Raw genomic sequence first — 25,734 nt, 5'->3', positions numbered from 1 at the left:
CCCCACTAACCATGATCTTTACATTTCCACATGGAATCGTGCCAAATCTACTCTTCGACTTACCAAAGCATCTTTCATCCATAGCAAATGTCAAAACCTTGCTTTCTCGAATTCTTCCCGAGACGTCTGGCACCTAGGTAAAAATATATCTCCTCCAACTTCACTTCTTCTTTCCCTTCTCTCCTTAACCCTGACAGCAGCACCGCCGTCTCATCTATCTCTAAGGCTGAACTCTTCGCTCAAACTTTCCGTAACAACTCCACTCTGGACGATTCTGGGCATTTTCCTCCTACTCCCTCCTCTGACTCCTTTACGCCTGTTATTAAAATTCTTCATAATGATGTTTTCTATGCCCTCTCTGGCCTCAACTATCAGAAGGCTTATGGACCTGATTTAATGCCTCCTATTGTCCTTAAAAACTGTGCCTCCGTGCTAACACCCTGCCTATCATCATCTACCTTTCCTTTCTGCTGGAAGTACGCCTTCATACAGCCTGTGCCTAAGAATGGCGACCGTTCCACTCCCTCAAACTACCACACTATAGCTTTACTTTTCATGTGTATCTAAAGCTTTTTAATCAATCCTTAACCGGAAGATTCAAAAGCACCTTTCCACTTCTGACCTTCTATCTGATCGCCAGTATGGGTTCCGCAAGGAACGTTCTACTGGCAATCTTATTACTCTCTTAACTCATTCTTGGTCATCCTCTCTTAGCTGTTTCCGTGAAACTTTTTCTGAGTCTGGCACAACTATTTGGTTTCTGAACTGCCCTCTTTCGGATTCTATCCCTCTCTCTGTTCCTTTATTTCCAGTTCCCTTTCCGGCTGTTCTATCTCTGCTGTGGTAGACGGCCACTGTTCTTCCCCTAAACCTATCAACACTGGTGTACCACAGGGCTCTGTCCTATCACCCACTCTCTTCCTGTTATTCATCAATGATCTTCTTTCCATAAGAAAACTGCCCTTTCTACTCGTACGGTGATGAATCCACTCTGCATTATTCAACTTCTTTCACAAGCATACCCTCTCAACAGGAATTACATGACTCCAGACTGGAGGCTGCAGAACGCTTAACCTCAGACCTTGCTATCATTTCCGATTGGGGTAAAAGGAACCTTGTGTCATTCGATGCCTCAAAAACCCAATTTCTCCACCTACCAACTCGACACAATTTTCCAAACACCTATCCCCTATTCTTCGACAACATTCAGCTGTCACCTTCTTCAACACTAAACATCCTCGGTCAATACTTGACTCAAAATCTCAACTCCTCCCTCAACTTCTCCCCCCCACAGTTGCTATTCATATACAGGGGCCTTGTCCGCCCTCGTATGGAGTATGCATCTCGAGTGTGGGAGGCTCCACTCACACATCTTTCTTTGACAGTGAAAAAGGATGAAAGCTAAAGCTGGGGGTGAACATTGAAATCTCCGAGGATGGAAATTTCAGCCAAGGGAGAGTGGGTCAAGATCTGCTCCACTTTAGAGTTCAAGTAGTAAAATAATTGTACATAGTTAATAGGGTCAGGTGAGAGATAAACAGGACATATGTATTTAGTAATATAATGACAATGAACTCTTAGCCAGATGGTAGAAAATTCAGAAGAGTCAAGGTTGTGGGCACGAAAGCAAGTGATGTCGTTGCGCACGTAGGCGCAACATCCAGCTTTGGATTGAAATTTAGGATAGAGATAGTAGGAGGGAACAGAGTAGAGATTGCTGTCAGTAGCCTCAGAAACCTGTGTTTCGGTAAGGAAGATAAGGTGAGGTTTAGAAGTGGAGAGATGGCGTTCCACAGAATGAAAATTAGAGCGAGGACCGCGAATGTTTCAGAAATTGAAATGAAAGAGGTTCTAGGAGTTATCAAGACACCTCTCAAGTCGGCAGCCAGAAGGGAAGTCCTCCCTGGGGGAGTTTGTGGTCCCCCCCACGTGGGGACTCCGAGGCTTTGCGTATTTGTGCCATTTTGAATTTAAAAAAATTGGGAAAAGGTGTGTATGATATGTGAATGTAGTGTGGTGTTGAAAGAGAGAGGATCTGTCTTCTTGGAGCACAGTGAACTACTCTCTGATGTTGATGAGACAATAGGGAAACGGATAGGGAGGACATGGGAAGGGTCTCTGGCGGGTTTCTGCACCCTCCTCGCTTCCCATATATACCTCACCGGGAGTGGTCTACTCCACTATATATATATATATATATATATATATATATATATATATATATATATATATATATATATATATATATATATATATATATATATATATATATATATATATATATATATATGGATAACAACTGTGCGGGGGAGAACTGGCGGAGACGATACAGAACGCCCAACCTCGAGGAAGGTGATTTAGTGAGAGAGGAGATGTGAAGTTTCCAGTTTAGATTTTGAGTTAAGGATAGATCGACGATGTTTTGTGCTGAAGGAGGTGATAGCTGAGTGTTGTCGAAGCATAGGGAATAGGTGTTTGGAAGATTGTGTCGAGTTGATAGGTGAAAAAAATTGTGTTTTTGAGGCATTGAAGGACACAAAATTCCTTTTACCCCAGTTGGAAATGATAGCAATGCCTGAGGTTAAGCGGTCTGCAGCTTCCAGTCTGGAGTTTTGTAATTCCTGTTGAGAGGGTCTTCTGTTGGAAGATGTTGATTAATGCAGCGTGGTGTAGTCAGCGTATGAGTGGATAGGACAGTTTGTTATGGAAAGAAGATCATTGATGAATAACAGAATCAGATCAAGTTTTTGCTACCTAATCTAGATATTAATCATGAACGTCGCCGCATTGTTGGCTCTCTTACTCTGTTGTATAATTTCTTTAGCAATCATAACCATCCTCTACATTCTAAACTTCCTCCATCTTTTCTTCAGTCTCGTTTACTAGGCTTATTTAGCATTTTCAGCTGTACGTTTTAATACTTCCCAATTTTCTAGAAGCTTTCTCCCATGTATAGCTAAATTGTGGAAGTTTCCAAATCATGTTGTTAAAGCTTTGAAAACCTGCATTCATTTAAGAACAGAGTTAATATTTTTTTTTTTATTAACTTGACTTGCTCTTTCCTAAGGCCAATGTTCCCTCCTTGGAGACCGGCCCAACATACTACATCTCTTCCTTACCTCTAACCCTTCTGCTTACTCTGTCAAACTGTTCTCTCCGTTGGGCTCCTCCGATCACAACCTTATTTCCGTATCCTGTCCTATCGCTCCTGTACACCCTCTAGACCCACCGAAGAGGCGATGCTTCTGGCATTTTGCTTCAGCTCGGTAGGACGACCTGAGGATGTACTTTTCCGATTTCCCGTGGAATGATTACTGCTTCCAGGATAGAGAGCCCTCTGTGTGTGCCCAGCGCATCACAGAGGTGTTTGTCTCTGGAATGGAGCCATACATTTCACGTACTTTCTCTACTCCTCATGCTAAAAAAACTTGGTTTAATCACGTTTGTTCTCATGCTCTCAAAGATAGAGAGGCAGCTCACAAAAGGTACCAGAACCTTCGAACTCCCGCTAACCATAATCTTTACATTTGTGCCCGGAATCGTGTCAAATTTATTTTCCGACTAACCAAAAACTCCTTCATTAATAGAAAATGCCAAAACCTTGCTTTTTCTAATTCTTCCCGTGACTTCTGGCATCTAGCCAAAAATATCTTCTCCAATTTCACTTCTTCCTCTTTTCCTCCTCTCCTTAATCCTGACGGCAACACTGCCGTCTCATCTATCTCTGAGGCTGAACTCTTCCCTCAAACTTTCTGTAAGGACTCCACCCTGGACGAGTCTGGGCATATTCCTCCTACTCATCCCCCTCTGACTTCTTTATGCCTATAATTAAGATTCTTCATTATGATATTTTCTATGCCCTCTCTGGCCTCAACTCTCAGAAGGCTTATGGACCTGATGGAGTGCCTCCTATTGTTCTTAAAAACTGCGCTTCCGTGCTGACACCCTGCTTGGTCAAACTCTTTCGCCTCTGTCTGTCAACATTTACCTTTCCTTCCTGCTGGAAGTATACCTTCATACAGCCCTCGTATGGAGTATGCATCTCATGTGTGGGGGAGCTCCACTCACACAGCTCTTCTGGACAGAGTGGAGGCTAAGGCTCTTCGTCTCATCAGCTCTCCTCCTCATACTGATAGTCTTCTACCTCTTAAATTCCGCCGCAATGTTGCCTCTCTTTCTATCTTCTATCGATATTTCCACGCTGACTGCTCTTCTGAACTTGCTAACTGCATGCCTCCCCCCCTCCCGCGGCCCCGCTGCACTCGACTTTCTACTCATGCTCATCCCTATACTGTCCAAACCCCTTATGCAAGAGTTAACCAGCATCTTCACTCTTTCATCCCTCATGCTGGTAAACTCTGGAACAATCTTCCTTCATCTGTATTTCCTCCTGCCTACGACTTGAACTCTTTCAAGAGGAGGGTATCAGGACATCTCTCCTCCCGTATTTGATCTTGCTTTCTGCCACCTCTTTTGTTTCTTTTTTAGGAGCAGCGAGTAGCGGGCTTTTTTTTTATTATTGTTTTCTTTTTTTGTGTGCCCTTGAGCTGCCTCCTTTGTTGTAAAAAAAAAAAATACAAGGGGTGTAGGATACCTCATTTAACACATTTACCGACATTCAAAGGGTGTAGGGTATCTCATTAATTACATTTACCGACATACAAGGGGTGAAGGTTATCTCATTTATCACATTTACCGACATATAAGGGGTGCAGGTTAACTCATTTATCACATTTACCGACATATAAGGGGTGTAGGTTGCCTCAGTAATCAGATTTACCGACATACAAGGGGTGCAGGTTATCTCATTTACTGACATACAAGGGGTGCAGGAAGAAGGGACATTGTCCCCATAATTCAGATAACCTACTATTAAATGAAGAGTACGTATCAGAGAAACATGACCATCAATCAGAAGAGTGTAGGTTATCTTATTTATAACATTTACCGACATACAAGGGGTGTAGGTTCTCATTTATCACATTTACCCACATACAAGGGATGTAGATCATCTCATTTATCACATTTACTGACATACAAGGGTTCAGGTTATCCCATTTATCACTTTTACCGACATACAAGGGGAGCAGGCTGTCTCATTTATCACATTTACTGACATACAAGGGGTGCAGGTTATCTCATTTATCACAGTTACCGACATACAACGGGTGTAGGTTATCTCATTTATCACATTTACTGACATACAAGGGATGCAGGTTATATCATTTATCACAGTTACCGACATACAAGGGGTGCAGGTTATCTCATTTATCACAGTTACCGACATACAAGGGGTGTTGGTTATCTCATTTATCACATTTACCGACATACAAGGGGTGTAGGATATCTAATTTACCACATTTACTGACATACAAGGGGTGCAGAAGAAACTTTCATATTTCAAGCAATTTTCAAATTCAAAACATATGTCATCATTTACTTTCAAAAAGATAAAAAGGTGGGACGTATCGCGATAGGCAGTCCACAAAGACTCGGTACCGTGTCGCAATTCATCCACTCACTGTTTGGAAACAAAGCCCGCGCATGCGAAGATCGGATGGAATGTCTTCGGATTCGTGGATGACAGATGACAAAACACCGGGTAGGACATGTAGCAATGGGTTTAAGTTGGATAAGTTCAGGTTCAACTAAGACATAGACAAGAATTGGTTCACCAACAGAGTGGTGGATGAGTGGAACAAAAGTAGAAATCTTGTGGTAAGCGCCAACACGATAGATACATTCAAGAAGAGGTTAGATAAGTTCTTGGATGGGAGGGGTATGGGGCGTTAAGTTTGGTGCCGTGGTCTGGGCGGCATATTGCGCCGTCTCGCGAGACCTCCTTCATCCTCCTCTAGTTGCGGGGGGAGCCTGACGGGTGGGTAGGGGGGTCGAGGGGAGGCAAAGCCGCCCCCCCACCCCCCCGGTTAAGAATGTGTGGGGGGGGGGTCGAGGCGGGGCGAAGCCTCCCCTTTTAGCTTTGGTCTCCTTGGTTTCTGGAAAAGGAACTGACGCTTCCGCCATTAGAGGGTGGTAACACTGCAGCAGAAAATGCATAACTGGCAACTGGGGCAGGCCACTCGGTTACTGGAGTGAGCGGAAAGCCCACCACTGCAGCTCACACCACTGTCATGGCGTCGTGTAACAAGCAAATAAAGCGACTTTGCGCCTGCGCCTCTCATTCACGATACCTTACCTTGATTAAATAAATTGACGATCAATTATTATCGCTTAATATTATAAATAAAGACGCTTATTGAAGTAACTTTTTAGGAACGTGTGTAAAGATATTTGTAAGAAGTGAGTTGTGAGGTTGCCATGACAACGTTGGCCACATTTTTTTTTTCTGTGATCGTTGATCGGAAGTTAGTTTGTGAATTTCCGATCTCCACAGTCCGATTACCTTTTACAAAAATGATCCAATCTTTGCATTCCGATCGCCAATTGCTGTTCCGATCAGATCGGAAGATTGGACCATCGGACTGATGATCGGAAGTGCCCAGCTCTGATATATATATATATATATATATATATATATATATATATATATATATATATATATATATATATATATATATATATATATATATATATATATATATATATATATATATATATATATATATATATATATATATATATATATATATATATATATATATATATATATATATATATATATATATATATATATATATATATATATATATATATATATATATATATATATATATATATATATATATATATATATATATATATATATATATATATATATATATATATATATATATATACAGCAGAGGAGTCAGGTCAAGGGCATAAAAAAAAGGTAACAAATGTGAAAAAAGCCCGCTACTCATTGCTCTTATAAAGAGTTAAAGGAGTGGCCGAGAGATAGGTCAATTTCGGGAGGAGAGGTGTCCTGATACCTTCCTCTTGAAAGAGTTCAAGTCATAGGCAGGAGGAAATACAGATGAAGGAAGATTGTTCCAGAGTTTACCAGCGTGAGGGATGAAAGAGTGAAGATGCTGGTTAACTCTTGCGTAAGGTATTTGGACAGTAAAGGGATGAGCTTGAGTAGAAAGTCGTGTGTTGCGAGGCCGCGGGAGGGGGGGAGGCATGCAGTTAGCAAGTTCAGAAGAGCAGTCAGCATGAAAATATCGATAGGAGATAGAAAGAGAGGCAACATGGCTGCGAAATTTAAGAGGTAGAAGACTCAGTAAAAGGAGGAGAGCTGATGAGACGAAGAGCCTTAGACTCCACTTTGTCCAAGAGAGCTGTGTGAGTGGAGCCCCCCCACACATGAGATGCATACTCCATACGAGGGCGGACAAGGCCCCTGTAAATGGATAGCAACTGTGCGGGAGGGAAAAAACTGGAGGAGACGGTACAGAACGCCCATCCTCGAGGAAGCTGATTTAGTAAGAGAATTGATATGAAGTTTCCAGTTGAGATTTTGAGTTAAGGATAGACCGAGGATGTTTAGTGTTCAGGAAGGTGACAGCTGAGTGTTGTCAAAGAATAAGGAATAGTTATTTGGAAGATTGTGTCGAGTGGATAGGTGAAGAAACTGTGTTTTTGAGGCGTTGAAGGACACCATGTTCGTCTTGCCCCAGTCGGAAATAATAGTAAGGTCTGAGGCTAAGCGTTCTGCCGCCTCCATCCTGGAATCATTTAGTTCCTGTTGGGTGGGTTTTCTATTAAAAGAAGTTGAGTAATGCAGAGTAGAGTCATCGGCGTAAGAATGGATAGGACAGTTCGTTTTGGAAAGATCATCAATGAACAACAGAAAGAGAGTGGGAGATAGGACAGAGCCCTGCGGAACACCACTATTAATAGGTTTAGGGGAAAAACAGTGACCGTCTACCACAGCAGAAATAGAACGGTCATAGAGGAAGCTTGAGATAAAGGTACAGAGAGAAGGATAGAAACCGTAGGAGGGTAGTTTGGAAAGCAAAGATTTGTGCCAGACCTTATCAAAGGCTTTTGAAATGTCCAGCGCGGCTCGCGAGCCGCTGGCGGCTCGCAATGACTCAATTCACGGCTCTCGAAAAATATATAAATTAATTAATAAAAAAAAAATACATAGAAAATAATTTAATAATTTATCAAGAAAGATATATATTTTCATGAGGTGAGATGGAAGACAAAGTCACAGTAAGCGATAACATTCTAACATCCCTGCCCTAGTCGTACATAAATCATACGTGTCTTCTACAGGAAAACTGATCAGCGACACGTCTACGTAGTTCTAGGCCGCGCGAAATCATACGTGTCTAATACGGGAAACATCAGCGACACGTCTAGCTCTAGGCCGCGCAGTAGCTGCGGCTCTCTAAATCAATGTGTTTAACCAAAGTGGCTCTCTTGCAAAAATTAGTGAATAACACTGAGATAGAAGGTCAGAAGTGGAAAGGTGCTTTTGAATCTTCCGGTTAAGGATTGATTCAAAAGCTTTAGATAGACAAGAAAGTAAAGCTATAGGACGGTAGTTTGAGGGATTGGAGCGGTCACCCTTCTTAGGCACAGGCTGTATGAAGGCATACTTCCAGCAAGAAGGAAAGGTAGATGTTGACAGGCAGAGGCGAAAGAGTTTGTCCAGGCAGGGTGACAGCACGGAGGCACAGTTTTTAAGGACAATAGGAGGCACTCCATCAGGTCCATAAGCCTTCTGAGGATTGAGGCCAGAGAGGGCATAGAAAACATCATTTTGAAGAATCTTTATAACAGGCATAAAGGAGTCAGAGGGGGGATGAGTGGGAGGAATATGCCCAGAATCGTCTAGAGTGGAGTTTTTAGAAAAAGTTTGAGAGAAGAGTTCATCCTTAGAGCTAGATGAGACGGCAGTGTTGCCGTCAGGACTGAGGAGTAGAGGGAACGATGAAGAAGTGAAGTTGGAGGAAATGTTTTTGGCTAGATGCCAGAAGTCACGGGAAGAGTTAGAGAAAGCAAGGTTTTGGCATTTTCTATTAATGAAAGAATTTTTGGTTAGTCGGAGAATAGATTTGGCACGATTTCGGGCAGAAATGTAAAGTTCATAATTAGCATTAGTTTGAAGGCTCTGGTACCTTTTGTGAGCTACCTCTCTATCATTGACAGCACGAGAACAAGCGTGATTAAACCAAGGCTTTTTAGCGTAAGGAGTAGAGAAAGAACGAGGAATGTATGCCTCCATTCCAGAGACAATCACCTCTGTGATGCGCTGAGCACACACAGAGGGGTCTCTATCCTGGAAGCAATAATCATTCCACGGGAAATCGGAAAAGTACATCCTCAGGTCGTCCCACCGAGCTGAAGCAAAATGCCAGAAGCATCGCCTCTTCGGTGGGTCCAGAGGGTGTACAGGAGCGATAGGACAGGATGCAGAAATAAGATTGTGATCGGAGGAGCCCAACGGAGAGAACAGTTTGACAGAATAAGCAGAAGGGTTTGAGGTAAGGAAGAGGTCTAGAATGTTGGGCCGGTCTCCAAGACGGTCGGGAATACGTGTATGTCGGTAAATGTGATAAATGAGGTAACTTTTTGATTTTGTTTACATCTCAGCCTATAGCGCCGATAGACTTTCTTCAGGGGCCTGGTGGTCGGCCCAAGCCCGTCATGACGCAGGCAGTTTTTTTTTATAGTGGCGCTATATAGCTATGGTTAGCTCATGCTGCCTTCCGGAACTCATTTTTGATTCGCTTGAACGGTTTCTTCTAGAGTCCGGGTTGATGGGTGATCTTCTGGCCAGCATGTGGGTAGTCTTAAGCCACTCGGCGGTGACAAAAAGATCCCATGTAGTAGCGTGGGGATTCGAATCGACGTTGTCCATGGCGTGAGGAATGCTGGCCCCGCACGCTAATCATTCAGCCACCGCCTACCCTTGTATGTCAGTAATTGTGAAAAATGAGATAACCTACACCCCTTCTATGTCGGCAAATGTGATAAATGAGGTAACCTGAAACCTTGTATGTCAGTAAATGCGATAAATGAGATAACGTACACTCTCTTCTGAATGATGGTCATGTTTCTTGGATTCTCTCCATTTAATGGCAGGCTATCTGAATTATGGGATCCATGTCATCCTTGGATTTGGCCATTTTCCCATAAAAGCTGCCATGCTGTCTTGTAGCCATCTTGCCTGGACAAACTGCGATATCAACACACTGTGTTTGTAAGCATCGGGTTGCCTGCATGCGCAGATCAGGATGGGATGTCTTAGGATACTTGGATGGCAAATGACACAACACCGGCTCAATTATAATCAAAACTTTTTTTTTTACAACAAAGGAGACAGCTCAAAGGCACACAAAAAAAAGAAAACAATAACAATAAAAAAGCCCGCTACTCGCTGCTCCCAAAAAATAATCAAAATAGGTGGCCGAAAGAAAGGTCAATTTCGGGAGGAGAAGTGTCCTGATACCCTCCTTTTGAAAGAGTTCAAGTCGTAGGCAGGAGGAAATACATATGAAGGCAGATTGTTCCAGAGTTTACCAGCGTGAGGGATGAAAGAGTGAAGATGCTGGGTAACTCTTGCATAAGGGGTTTGGACAGTATAGGGATGAGTATGAGTAGAAAGTCGTGTGCAGCGGGGCCGCGGGAAGGGGGGAGGCATGCAGTTAGCAAGTTCAGAAGAGCAATCAGCGTGGAAATATCGATAGAAGATAGAAAGAGAGGCAACATCGCGGCGGAATTTAAGAGGTAGAAGACTATCAGTAGTAGGAGGAGAGCCGATGAGACGAAGAGCCTTAGACTCCACTCTGTTCAGAAGAGCTGTGTGAGTGGAGCCTCCCCACATGTGAGATGCATACTCCATACGAGGGCGGACGAGGCCCCTGTATATGGATAGTAACTGCGCGGGGGAGAAGAACTGGCGGAGAAGATACAGAACGCCCAACCTCGAGGAAGCTGATTTAACGAGAGAGAAGATATGAAGTTTCCAGTTGAGATTTTGAGTTAAGGATAGACCGAGGATGTTTAGTGTTGAAGACGGTGACAGCTGAGTGTTGTCAAAGAATAGGGGATAGGTGTTTGGTAGATTGTGTCGAGTTGATAGGTGGAAAAATTGAGTTTTTTGAGGCATTGAAGGACACAAGGTTCCTTCTGCCCCAATCGGAAATGATAGCAAGATCTGAGGTTAAGCGTTCTGCAGCCTCCAGTCTGGAGTCGTGTACTTTTTATTGAGAGGGTCTTCTATTGAAAGAAGTTGAATAATGCAGAGTGGAGTCGTCGGCGTATGAGTGGACAGGACAGTTTGTTATGGAAAGAAGATCATTGATGAATAACAGGAAGAGAGTGGGTGATAGGACAGAGCCCTGTGGAACGCCACTGTTGATAGGTTTAGGGGAAGAGCAGTGACCATCTACCACCGCAGAGATAGAACGGCCGGAAAGGAAACTGGAGATAAAGGAACAGAGAGAGGGATAGAATCCGAAAGAGGGCAGTTTAGAAAGCAAAGACTGGTGCCAAACTCTACCGAAGGCTTTCGATATGTCTAGCACAACAGAGAAAATTTCACCGAAACGGCTAAGAGAGGATGACCAAGAGTCAGTTAAGAGAGCAAGAAGATTGCCAGTAGAACGCCCCTTGCGGAATCCATACTGGCGATCAGATAGAACGTTAGAAGTGGAAAGGTGCTTTTGAATCTTCCGGTTAAGGATTGATTCAAAAGCTTTAGATAGACAGGAAAGTAAAACTATAGGACGGTAGTTTGAGGGATTGGAACGGTCACCCTTCTTAGGCACAGGCTGTACAAAGGCATACTTCCAGGAGGAAGGGAAGTTAGATGTTGATAGGCAGAGACGAAAGAGTTTGACTAGGCAGGGTGTCAGCACAGAAGCACAGTTTTTAAGGACAATAGGAGGCACTCCATCAGGTCCATGAGAGTTGAGGCCAGAGAGGGCATAGAAAACATCATTTGGAAGAATCTTAATAACAGGCATAAAGGAGTCAGAGGAGGGATGAGTAGGAGGAATATGCCCAGAATCGTCCAGGGTGGAGTTCTTACAGAAAGTTTGAGCGAAGAGTTCATCCTTAGAGACAGATGAGACGGCAGTGCTGCCGTCAGGGTTAAGGAGAGGAGGGAAAGAGGAAGAAGTGAAATTGGAGGAGATATTTTTGGTTAGATGCCAGAAGTCACGGGGAGAATTAGAAGAAGCAAGGTGTTGACATTTTCTATTAATGAAAGAAGTTTTGGTAAGTCGGAGAATAGATTTGGCACGATTCCGGGCTGAAATGTAAAGATCAAAGTTAGCGGGAGTTCGAATGCTCTGGAACCTTTTGTGAGCTGCCTCTCTATCTTTAATAGCACGAGAACAAGCATGATTAAACCAAGGCTTTTTAGCATGAGGAGTAGAGAAAGTACGTGGAATTTATATCTCCATTCCAGAAACAATCACCTCTGTGATGCGCTGAGCACACACAGAGGGGTCTCTCTCCTGGAAGCAGTAATCATTCCGCGGGAAATCGGAAAAGTACATGCACAGGTCGTCCCACAGAGCTGAAGCAAAATGCCAGAAGCATCGCCTCTTCGGTGGGTCCAGAGGTACAGCAGCGATAGGACAGGATACAGAAATAAGGTTATGATCGGAGAAGCCCAACGGAGAAAACAGTTTGACAGAGTAAGCAGAAGGATTAGAGGTAAGGAAGAGGTCTAGACTGTTGGGCCTGTCTCCAAGACGGTCGGGAATACGAGTAGGGTGCTGAACCAACTGCTCTAGGTCGTTGAGGAGAGCAAAGTTGTAGGCTTGTTCACCAGGCTGGTCAGTGAAAGAGGATGAAAGCCAAAGCTGGTGGTGAACATTGAAATCTCCCAAGATGGAGATTTCAGCAAAGGGAGAGTGAGTCAAGATGTGCTCCACTTTAGAGTTCAAATAGTCAAAGAATTTTACATAGTTAGTAGAGTTAGGCGAGAGATAAACAGCACAGATGTATTTAGTAATATAATGACAATGAAGTCTTAGCCAGATGGTGGAAAATTCAGAAGAGTCAAGGTCGAGTCAAGTGATGTCGTTGCGCACGTAGGCGCAACATCGAGCTTTAGATTGAAATTTAGGATAGAGATAGTAGGAGGGAACAGAGTAGAGGTTGCTGTCAGTAGCTTTAGAAACCTGTGTTTCGGTGAGGAAGAGAAGGTGAGGTTTAGAGGAGGAGAGATGGTGTTCCACAGAATGAGAATTAGGACGACGACCGCGAATGTTGCAGAAATTGATAAGGAGGAGGTTCGAGGAGTTATCAGGACACCTCTCAAGTCGGCAGCCAAAAGGGGAGTCCTCCCAGGGGGAATTGATGCCCCCCCCAGGCGGGGACTCCGAGGCAGTGTTTTCGTTAGCCATTTTGAATTTTGAATTTTGGGAAAAGGTGTGTGTGTTGTGTGAATGTAGTGTGGTGTAGAAAGAGAGAGGAACTGTCTTTTGAGAGCATGCTGAGCTGCTCTCTGGTGTTGATGAGACAAAAGGGAAACGGTTAGTGAGGACATGGGAAGGGTCTTTGAAGGGCTTCAGCACCCTCCTCGATTCCCATATATCCTCACCGGGAGTAGCTCACGCCCGTTCGGTAGGTGTCTTCCTATCTACTCCTCCTACTTGCTTATGTTCTTCTTGTAACTAATTTATTTATGGACCAATATCTTTTATTCAAAAAGCTATTTAATCAGGAAGGATAGGCGATTAATGCTCACTATCACTCGTTTTTTTTATAGAATAGTAGAAAATATTTCCTAAATATCGATGATAAAATATTAAAAAATTGACAAATATTTGTTAAAAAATCTAAATCAACTTCAAACAATAGTTAAAATAGCGAACATAATTCCTTTTTCATACTTTCAGAAACTGAATAAAAAGGGAAGACTTATATAAATGCCTAAAATAAGAAGTTAACTTTTTTCTTTATAATGTCCTATATAACAAAAGAAAGAGGAAAAATAGAGATATTTATAAGGAAATAATTAAGTTATTGCTTATTTGAAATTATTACTTAAAGAACACCTAGGCCTAATTATTATTTTAAAAAATAACAATAATTATTAAAAGTTTTAATGATCGGATGATCGGAATGGTGATCAGAAAAGCAGTATTTAAAAAAATAATCGGATGATCGTAATCGGATCAGTTCCCCAAGGTGATCGGATGATCGGGGATCGGAACAGCAAAAAAGTGATCGGTTCCCACCACTGATATATATATATATATATATATATATATATATATATATATATATATATATATATATATATATATATATATATATATATATATATATATATATATATATCTATCTATCTATCTATCTATCTATCTATCGTATGGAGTATGCATCTCACGTGTGGGGGGGCTCCACTCACACAGCTCTTCTGGACAGAGTGGAGTCTAAGGCTTTTCGTGTTATCAGTGATAGTCTTCTACCTCTTAAATTCCGTCGCGATGTTGCCTCTCTTTCTATCTTCTATCGATATTTTAACGTTGACTGCTCTTCTGAACTTGCTAACTTGCGGCCTCGCCTCACACGACTTTCTGATCAAGCTCATCCCTATACTGTCCAAACCCCTTATGCAAGAGTTAACCAGTATCTTCACTCTTTCATCCCTCACTCTGGTAAACTCTGGAACGATCTTCCCTCATCTGTATTTCCTCCTGTCTACGACCTGAACTCTTTCGAGAGGAGGGTATCAGGACACCTCTCCTCCCGAAATTGATTTCTCTTTTTGTCCACTCTACTCTATTTAGGAGCAGCAAGTAGCGGGCTTATTTTCTCATTATTGTTTTCTTCTGCTGTAAAAAAAAAAAAAAACTCTCTCTCTCTCTCTCTCTCTCTCTCTCTCTCTCTCTCTCTCTCTCTCTCTCTAATATATATATATATATATATATATCTCTATATATATATATATATATATATATATATATATATATCTATATATATATATATATATATATATATATATATATTAACAAATTTTTTTTTTTTCATTTCAGGGAATGTTCATACTACTCATAACAGGCGAACTTGTAGCAATGGTAGTCTTTTGCCTTGAGAATGCTACGGTTAAGTCATCAGTCTTCTGAATAGCAGATTCTCCAAATTACCACTTTATGAAAACAAAACGGACACGACCAAGAATACTGTAATTCTATTGTAGTAATTTCTTACACATTGTTTAAAATAAAAGTTTATGAATATATATATATATATATATATATATATATATATATATATATATATATATATATATATATATATATATATATATTTTTTTTTTTTTTTCCAGTGTGTTTTACTGCACAAATCCTGGCAGCCTATATGCTTTTTTCAGGTTTGTAACAGAGCATGTTACTGGGTTTTGTGATTTTTAAAATACGTTAACTCTTTAAAATGTGAGTATGGCAGATAGAAAATAAATTACTTCACCTGCTTAGTCTGATGTTTATTTACCTAAAATATAGTTTAATACTCAAATAACAACGGTGTTGGTGCTATAGTCGCTTCACCCGAGTCTGAAGTGAACATTATCGCGCAACGGCAGCCTGCAGTCACACGGTGTGTCCGCTTTCGTGGATACTGTATGCTAGCCTACGCATAGTGAACAGTCGTTAGTGTCAATAATATGCAGGCAGCATAACAAATACTGTCAATTATGGTCGATCATGAGTTAAAAATATTAATAATGTCACAAATAGCTGTTTTGTTAGTTTACAAGATCGCTTATTATGTTTATTAAACAGCCTTGATGCTGCCCCCAACCAAGAAAATTAGCAGGTTTTATATTAATAAAACAGCTATTTGCGACATTACTAATATTTTTCTAACTCGAAATCGACTATAACTGACGGTATTTGTTATTGCTGCTTGCATATTATTGACACTGTCGACAGTTTACTACGCGTAGGCTAGAATACAGTATCCACGAAATCGGACACGCCGTGTGGCTGTAGGTTGCCATTGTGCGATAATGCTCACTTCAGACTCGGGTGAACCGACTATAGGCGACAAGTTTGTTCGAAAACTTTAAAGCAAGCAAAATGTAGTATCTTAACAATAATGTTAAGATATTTTGATATGATCGTTTATGTGTGACGGCTATGTTAAGATATTTTGATATGATCGTTTATGTGTGACGGCTCATATCTGAGGTACCGAACCGTCGCTTACCAAGCTCGAGCTCTCTCACCACCAAGGTTTCGTTCACCGCCAGGGAGCTCGAGCACACGAATCAACCTACGCTAGGAGACCTGCTGAGCCGTGTCGCTGGTTCGGCCAGAATTCGCTTCACCACCAGCAAGTCCACACAGTCTCCTTGTACAGGTTGTCCAGTAAACTGCACCGCTCCTGTACTCCTTTCTATCAGAACCTCTACAGTGGTGACCCCGGTGAATCCAAAAACGGCCCTTTTTGGATTTCGACATGCCTTCAAACGACAGCAAGGAGCAACAAAACGCAGTTTCACTCAAACTACCCACTTTCTGGACTGCACAGCCCTACATGTCTTTTGAACAAGCCGAAGCACAACTCCACATACGCCAGATCACTGCCGACGCCACCAAGTACTACTACGTGGTCGGCGCGATGGACCAGGAAGCAGCTGGGTACATGATCGAGTACCTCCGGCAGCCACCCGTTAACAACAAGTGCGAAGGAATCAAGAGTCTCCTTAACAACACCTTTGGTCTCGGTAAACGTACCATGGCACTAAAGCTCTTTCACCCCAAACCAGCTGTACTCATGAAAGAGATGCTTGCTTTAATGGATGGACACAAACCCTGTTTCCTCTTCGAACAAGTTTTTCTCGAGCAGATGCCCGATGACACCCGCCTCCTCCTCTCGAATGATGCCTTCACCGACCCCCGACAGCTGGCAGCACGCCAAACAACAAAGTGAGGCAGTCATCAACACCGTGGCACCTAGGGCCCGCAAAGCTACGCAACCAACCGGCGCCTACACCGACGAAACAGCAACGACGTCTCCCGCGAAGGCCACCAACCAGGATAAGTGATGCTTCTATCATCGAAGGTGGGGCTCAGCGGCCTGTCAATGTCGCCTGCCCTGCTCTCTTTCGGGAAACGCATTGACCGGCCGTCGGTAGTAGCTATTGCCGCCGGCCACAAACACCGCATGTTTTACCTTTCCGATCGTCATTCTGGGCGGCGTTTCCTGGTTGACACAGTAGCAGAAGTCAGTGTTTGCCCCTCTGCAGCCTTGACACTTGCTCCGGGTGGGAAAGGTCCTCCCCTGACAGCCGCAAACGGCATCAACATTAGAACATTCGGCGCCCGCACGGTACCCCTCAACTTCCATGCCCGCCGCTTCACATAGACCTTTACCATCGCCGACTTCTCCCAGCCAATGTTTGGCGCTGACTTCCTCCGGGCACACTCTTTGCTTGTCGACGTGAAAGGATGACGTCTCGTCAATTCTGAAACATTCTAGTCACTTAGCTTGCACCACGCCGAGGGATCCGCGTCCCATCTCGGCTCGGTAACCGTCTTCAGCAACGAGTATGCCAGGTTGTTAGCGGACTTCCCGGACATCATTACGTCAGTCACACCCATGCATGGGCTAATGCATCATATCACCAACACTGGGCCGCCGCTCCACGCACGTTCACGCAGGTTACTCCCTGACAAGCTCTTACAAGCCAAAGAATAGTTCCGCAAGATGGAGGAAATGGGCATAGTGCGTCGCTCAGACAACCCATGGGCGTCACCGCTGCACATGACTCAGAAATCATCTGGCGGATGGAGACCTTGTGGGAACTACCGCCGCCTTAATAAGGTCACAACAGCCAACCGGTACCCGATCCCCCACATCCAGGACTTTACGGGAAATCTCGACAGTGCCAAGATCTTTTCAAAGATCGACTTGGTACGCGGCTACTACCAAATACCGGTTCACCCAGACGACATCCCCAAGATTGCCATCATCACCCCGTTTGGGGTCTTCGAGTTTCTGCGCATGCCCTTCGGCCTTAAGAATGCCGTTCAAGCATTCCAGCGCCATATGGACAGGGTGGGTCGTGGTCTTGACTTCGTGTTCATCAACCTCGACGACATTCTCATCGCCAGCCGCTCTCGACAGGAACACCACGAACACCTCCAGCAGCTCTTTCAGAGGCTTAACGACCATGGCCTTGCTATCAACCTAGGTAAGTGCCAGTTTTGTCTCTCTTTCATAACTATCCTCGGTCATCACATCAACCAGCACGGGGCCGTGCCGCATCCATCCAAGGTCGAAGCAATTCGGAAGTTTCCCGAGCCCACTACATTGAAAGGACTCCAGGAGTTCGTCGGTATGGTAACCTTCCACCACCGATTCGTTGCCGGAGCCGCCAAGATCATGCAACGTCTGGTGCAAGTGATGATCGGGGACAGTGGTTCGCAGTTATATGCAGTCTCCGACGAGTCGTGAAGTAGTCCATGATGAGTCGGCAGCAGTCCGTGAAAAGTCGCTGACCCGTCGCGGACCGTTGTTATCCAATCCGTACTAATCGGATATAGCATAAGACCGCTCGCCGAGCGCTCCGAGAGAGAATCCCCCACTGCGCACATCAGTCAGCGACCGCTCGTATCCTATCGATGTGGGACATCAGACTGCTCGTCGAGTGGACAGAAGTTATCGCCGAGCGGTCTGGAAAAAGTCTGCTACATGGCAAAATTTGCAGTCACATCAGCAGTGCCGATCGATTCAGGATTACAATTTTTCTCTCGGACAAGTTTCAGATCGCTTTAGACGTGACTGCAACATTTTTCTAGACACCGACCGCTCGGGAACAGGGATTTTGCCGTTCCCGGTTCAAACCCCCCGACCGATCATTTGGGACGAGGCAGCCACAACCACGTTCGAAAACGCCAAGGAGGCGCTGGCAAAGGCAACGATGCTGGTACACCCACGAGGTACCGCACCAACAGCTCTCACGGTCGATGCATCCGACACATCTGTAGGAGGAGTTCTGGAGCAACTTATTGATGGTAACTGATGGCCGCTGGCCTTTTTCAGTCGACATCTGAGACCCCCGGAGCGCAAGTACAGCGCGTTCGACCGGGAACTCCTTGCTCTCTACCTGGCCTTCCGGCACTTCCGCTACTTCCTCGAAGGCAAAGATTGAATTGCTTTCACAGACCACAAGCCACTCACTTTTGCCTTTGCCAAAGTGTCCGACCCCTGGTCAGCCAGACAGCAGCGCCATCTGGCTTACATCTCGGAATACACCACTTGCGTGCAGCATGTGTCAGGAAAGAGTTATAAGGTCGCAGATGCGCTTTCGCGTACTGCCACCAATACTATCCACGCTTTGGCGCCAGGTCTTGTCTACATAGCACTGGCGGCGGCCCAGAAAGAAGATGAAGAAATGCCCGCCTATCGCACCGCCATCTCGAGCTTGGTATTTGAGGATGTGCGATTCGGACAGCCAAGACCCATTATCTCTACTGATTGGCGCCGCCGGGTTTACGACATTGTGCACGGCCTTGCTCACCCTTCGATCCGGGCAACAAAAGCGCTGATGGGAACTAAGTTCGTGTGGCACGGGCTGCACAAGCAAGTCTGTAACTGGGCAAGGGCGTGCATCCCTTGTCAAACCTCCAAGATCTTAACGACACACCAAATCACCGCCACAGAGCTTCGCACCGCCAGACCGACACTTCGATCACATCAACGTGGACATAGTAGGCCCTCTTCCGCAATCCAGAGGAGCTACTCACCTTTTCACAATGGTGGACCGATTCACAAGATGGCCGGAAGCAATCCCACTCTCGGATCCTTAAACCGCCACCTGTGCGCGTGCTCTCATCGCCCACCGGGTTGCCCACTTCGGTGTGCCAGCTGACATCTCTTCAGACAGAGGTGCACAGTTCACCTCTGCACAGTGGCCAGCAATAAACCAGCTACTTGGCGTAATTTGCACCACACGACTGCCTACCATGCACAAGCAAACGGCATGGTGGAACGCTTTCACCGGCACATGAAAACAGCTCTCAGGGCACGCCTAAAAGGACCAGACCGGATCGACGAACTGCCGTGGGTGTTGTAGGCATGAGCAGGGCTCCAAAGGAAGACCTGACAACCTCCTCGGTCGAACTGGTATACGGCGCTCCACTGACAGTTCCGGGTGATTTTATTCCAGCGGCGCGAGGACAACAGGAATCTCCTCCGTCTGTCCTTACACGCCTCCGCGAGAAAGTCGGGGGCTCTCACCTGTCCCTACGTCCCGACATTGCCTCACTACTCAACAGTCAATATGTTTTCCTCCGCCGAGATTACCTTCGCACGCCACTCCAAAAGCCTTATGAGGGACCCTTTATAGTCCTGAACAAGTACCCAATAGCTTTCGTCATTGATTACGGCGGCTGACGTGAGATCGTCTCAAGCCGGCACACCTGGATCTCGGCAAGCCGGTGCGGGTGACACAACTCTGAAGCAGAAGACGTCCGCCATCACGACCGGCCCCGTCCTTACCCCAACCAACTGCAACCCGGAAGACAAGATCAGGACGTCTCTCTCGACAGCCTAACCGCCTTCAGCACTCCGGTTCTGTGGCGGCTCACATCGCTGAGGTTCCGAACCGTCGCTCAGCAAGCTCGAGCTCTCTAATCACCGAGGTCTCGGTACACCGCCACGGAGCTCGAGCAGACGAGTCAGGCCACCGAAGGAGACCTGCTGGGTTGGAGCACCACACCGTCTCCTTGTACAGATTGTCCAGTAAACTGCACTGCTCCTGTACGCCTTTCTATCAGAACCGCTACATATGTAAAGATGCAGGTAATTTTTTTTGTTCTACAATATCATGTACAGTCACGGACAGAAGTGTATACACAATTTTCATAACAATTCACTCGGCTGGCGAGAACTGACAACTAACCCATTGGACAGAAACTTTTTACATTTCGTTCAACCTCATAAGCTAGATGTCTTGACTAAATTGATTCAGTATGGGTAGTCACCATAAAATCAAAGAAGGTGAGTTACCTTTTTAACTCCTCCCTAACTTCTATCAGGAGCTAATATAAAATAAGCATTGGCCAATCATATTTTGTAACTTACCTATCGGATTTGGCAGGAGTAAGTACGAAGACACCTACCGAACGGGCGCAGGCCACTCTCGGTGAGGTATATATGGGAAGTGAGGAGGGATCTGAAGCCCTCCAAAGACCCTTCCCATGGCCTCACTAACCGTTTCCCTATTGTCTCACCAACACCGGAGAGTACTTCAGCATGCTCTCTAAAGAGAGATCCTCTCTCTATCCACACCACACTAAAGTCACACAACATACACACCTTTTCCTAAAATTCAAATTTCAAAATGGCGCACCTTCACCCTGCCCCGGAGGCCCCGCCTGGGGTGGAGCCACAAATTCCCCCATGGAGGACTCCCCTTCTGAGTGCCGACCTGAGAGGTGTCTTAATAACTCTTCGTACCTCTTTCTTATCAATTTCTGCAACATTCGCGGTCTTCGTTCTATTTTTCATTCTGTGAAACACCATCTCACCTCCTCTAAACCTCATTCTCTTCCTCACCGAAACACAGGTTTCTGAGGCTACTGACAACAGTTTCTACTCTGTTCCCTTCTACTATCTCTATCCTCACTTTCAATCCAAAGCTGGATGTTGCGCCTACGTGCACAACGACATCACTTGCTCTCGTGCCCACGACAGAATTTTCCACTATCTGGCTAAGACTTCATTTTCATTCTATTACTAAATACATCTGTGCTGTTTATCTCTTACCTAACTCTACTAACTATGAAAAATTATTTGACTACTTGAACTCTGAAGTGGAGCACATCATGACCCACTCTCCCTTCGCTGAAATGTCCAATCCTAGGAGATTTAAATGTTCACCACCAGCTCAGGCTTTCATTTTCTTTCACTGACCAGCCTGGTGAACAAGCCTAAAATTTTGCTCTCATCAATGACCTAGAGCAGTTGGTTCAGTACCTTACACGTATTCCCGACCGTCTTGGAGACCAGCCCAACATGCTAGACCTCTTCCTTACCTCTAATCCATCTGCTTACTCGGTCAAACTGCAAATTGTTCTCTCCGTTAGGCTCCTCCGATCACAATCTTATTTCTGTATCCTGTCCTATCGCTCCTGTACACCCTCTGAACCCACCGAAGAGGTGATGCTTCTGGCATTTTGCTTCAGCTCGGTGGGACGACCTGAGGATGTATTTTTCCGATTTCCCGTGGAATGATTAGTACTTCCAGGAGCGAGACCCCTATGTGTGTTCCCAGCGCATCACAGAGGTGATTGTCTCTGGAATGGAGGCATACACTCCACGTACTTTCTCTACTCCTCAAAGCCTTGGTTTAATCACACTTGTTCTCGTGCTGTCAAAGATAGAGAGGCAGCTCACAAAAGGTACCAGAGCCTTCGAACTCCCGCTAACCATGATCTTTACATTTCTGCCCGGAATCGTGCCAGATCTATTCTCCGACTTACCAAAAATTCCTTCATCAATAGAATATGACAAAACCTTGCTTTCTCTAATTCTTCCCAGGACTTCTGGCATCTAACCAAAAACATCTCCAACTTCAATTCTTCATATTTCCCTCCTCTTCTTAGTCCTGATGGCAGCACCGCCGTCTCATCTATCTATAAGGGTGAACTCTTCTCTCAAACATTTTCTAAAAACTCTTCTCTGGACGATTCTGGGCATATTCATCCTATTCATCCCCCCTCTGACTCCTTTATGCCTGTTATTAAGTTTCTTAAGAATGATGTTTTCTATGCCCTCTCTGGCCTCAATCCTCAAAAGGCTTATGGACCTGATGGAGTACCTCCTATTGTCCTCAAAAAATTGTGCCTCCGTGCTGACACCCTGCCTGGTCAAACTCTTCCGCCTCTGCCTATCAACATCTACCTTTCCTTCCTCCTGGAAGTATGCCTTTGTACAGCCTGTGCCTAAGAAGGGTGACCGTTCCAATCCCTCAAACTACCACCCTATAGCTTTACTTTCTTGTTTATCTAAAGCTTTTGAATCAATTCTTAACTTAACTTAAGTAATTTATCGAGTCTTACGTTCAATGGCGATTTTTTATTTTATTTTCGGACTTGCATTAGAGAGTAAATTCATATTCCAGCCTGGTCATTAACCTAATGTCTTTAACCTTTTCCGTGATTATAATCTTGTGGTCATTCGAGGGCCCACGATCTTATCTTAACCCTTCAAGTACCCCCTCTCCCGTCACCCCCCCCCCCTTCCCTGCTGGGCACCCCTACTCCCGTCACCCTCCCGCTTCCGTTCGCTAGCCCGAGATGGGTGGGGGTGAGGGTGGGGGGGTGGGGGGTGAGGGGGGGGGGGCGTGGGGGGGGTGCTGGCGAAAAGGTAAAAGTGATGGGTGGGGTTGGGGGTAGTGGGGGGGGTCCAGATACCCCCTCTTCCGTAACCCCCCCGCTGACCCTTCCAACCCCCACTTCCAGTCCCCCCCGCTGAGGCAACCCCCACTTCCGTACATTTGTTACTACTCTATCCTTAACTCAAAATCAGAACTGGAAACTTCATATATATTTTCTTACTAAATCAGCTTCCTCGAGGCTGGGCGCTCTGTACCGTCTCTGCCAGTTCTTATCCCCCTCACATTTGCTTTCCATTTACTGGGGCCTTGTCCGCCCTCGTATGGAGTATGCATCTCATGTGTTGGGGGGCTCCACTCACACAGCTCTCCTTGACAGAGTGAAGTCTAAGGCTCTTCGTCTCATCAGCTCTCCTCCTCATACTGAAAGTCTTCTACCTCTTAAATTCCGCCGCCATGTTGCCTCTCTTTCTATCTTCTATCGATATTTTCATGCTGACTGCTCTTCTGAACTTGTTAACTGCATGCCTCCCCTCTTCCCGTGGCCCTGCTGCACACGACTATTCTTATGCTCATCCCTATACTGTCCTAACCCCTTATGCAAGAGTTAACCAGCATCTTCATTCTTTGATCCCCTACACTGGCGAACTCTGGAACAATCTTCCTTCATCTGTATTTCCTCCTGCCTACGACTTGAACTCTTTCAAGAGGAGGGTATCAGGACACCTTTCCTCCCGGAATTGACCTCTCTTTTGGCCACTCCACAAAGCTGGGATTTTTCAGTCGCCGCCGAGTGGCTTAAAACTACCCACATGCTGTCCAGAAGACCACCTATCAACCCGGACTCTAGATTCTAGGATTAAAGATGAGCTCCGGGAGGGCAGCATGATCCAATGCAAGATGGCGCCACTATAAACACTCGCCTGCGCCAGAACGGGCTGGGCCCACCATCTGGCCCCGTCGGGAAGAATCCTTGGGCCGACCATCAGGCTCCACCTGGAAGAAGCCTACCGGCGCAATAGGCCGCGACGTAAAAAAAAAAAAAAAAAATAAATAAATAAAGTAATCTCTTTTAAGAGCAGCAAGTAGCGGGCTTTTTTTTTCATTATTGTTTTATTTCTTTGTGCCCTTGAGCTGTCTCCCTTGCTGTAAAAAAAAAAAAAAATAATAAATAAAAAATAAAAATAAAAAAGAGTCGGGAGAAGGTTCTAGTTGAAGTACCGTGGAGAACGGCTGGTGGCGTGCCTGTGGTCCGAGGTTCCGTGGCGTTTAGAGCGTTTAGAGCTTGGTTGAGGGCACGCTGTTCTCGGCCTGGTAGTTTGCTACGAACAGCCATGGTTTTACGGTTATTTCTCATACAATGAGTCTAATATTCGCGGAGATGGTTCTTGTCTGAAGTCTGGTAAGCAGGAAACCAGCAGCTGAGTTTCCAGACTTTGACATCAACTACGGTTGCCACGTCGAACAATTGCCACGCTGACAACTGAATCTTAAAGGTTACGTTCGAAACACTTCATACCGCTTCTAATTATTTTTTATCTGCGTCGCAGACGCCGATCAACAGATTGTCCATCTTCTTGTTCTCTTCAAGTTGTTTTCCTGGCTTACCCATGAATTGTAGACATGCCATTGTATACTAACATTTTTTAGCCGTGATGAACTCTACAACATGGCATTATAGTTTTTTTTTTTTTTACGTCTTGGCCTGTGGCGCCGGTAGGCCATCATAGTAGGGCCTGATGGTCGGCCCCAGCCCGTTGTGGCGCAGGCAAGTGTTTATAGTGGCGCCATCTTTACTTTTCAGCATTTTCCATTTTAGACCCATATTTTTTATTTTTATTTTTATTTTTTTACGTTGTTGCCTATTGCGCCGGTAGGCATCTTCCCGGTGGGGCCTGATGGTCGGCCCAAGGCTTCTTCCAGGTGGGGCCTGATGGTCGGCCCAGCCCATTCTGGCGCAGGCGAGTGTTTATAGTGGCGCCATCTTGCATTGGCTCATGCTGCCCCCCCGGAACTCGTACTTGATTCGCTTAGACGGCTTCCTCTAGAGTCCGGGTTGATGGGTGGTCTTCAGGACAGCATGTGGGTAGTTTTAAGCCACTCGGCGGTGACCGAAAAATCCGAGTGGTAGCGTGAGGATTCGAACCCGCGTCGTCCATCACGCGGCGAATGTGGGTCCAGTACGCTATCACTTCGGCCACCGCCTAATATAATATAAATTGTTGGGGGTGTGTTGGAGGGTCATGCGACGCCGATCTAGCACAGTGTTTGTGCTATTAACACCTGCTGTGGCATTAACTACTTCAACTTGTTACTTAAATCTAACTGAATTGATTTAGATTAATAATGGCAAAATATGCAATATATACAGATGGAATAATGTCCACAGCTGTGGTCCGGTGAATATGAGGGATTCCCTCGAGTAACATCTCCCTCCTGGATTAACTTCCTCCAAGCTGATCTAGGCC

At 45.0% G+C, this 25,734-nt stretch overlaps 1 long non-coding RNA gene across 1 annotated transcript in view; it reads left to right on the top strand.

The window, feature by feature from the left end:
• Positions 1 to 15,097, top strand: part of LOC126997173 (uncharacterized) — a 56,143-nt gene extending 41,046 nt beyond the window's left edge. The window contains exon 3 of the long non-coding RNA XR_007751922.1: positions 14,955 to 15,097. This is a non-coding gene — a long non-coding RNA (uncharacterized LOC126997173). The remainder of the gene's footprint in view (positions 1 to 14,954) is intronic.
• The last annotated feature ends 10,637 nt before the right edge of the window (positions 15,098 to 25,734 follow it).

The sequence above is a fragment of the Eriocheir sinensis genome, chromosome 11, assembly GCF_024679095.1.
Source record: "Eriocheir sinensis breed Jianghai 21 chromosome 11, ASM2467909v1, whole genome shotgun sequence".
In the NCBI taxonomy this organism is placed as follows: Eukaryota; Metazoa; Arthropoda; class Malacostraca; order Decapoda; family Varunidae; genus Eriocheir; species Eriocheir sinensis.
This window is presented reverse-complemented; position numbering and strand designations above follow the sequence as displayed.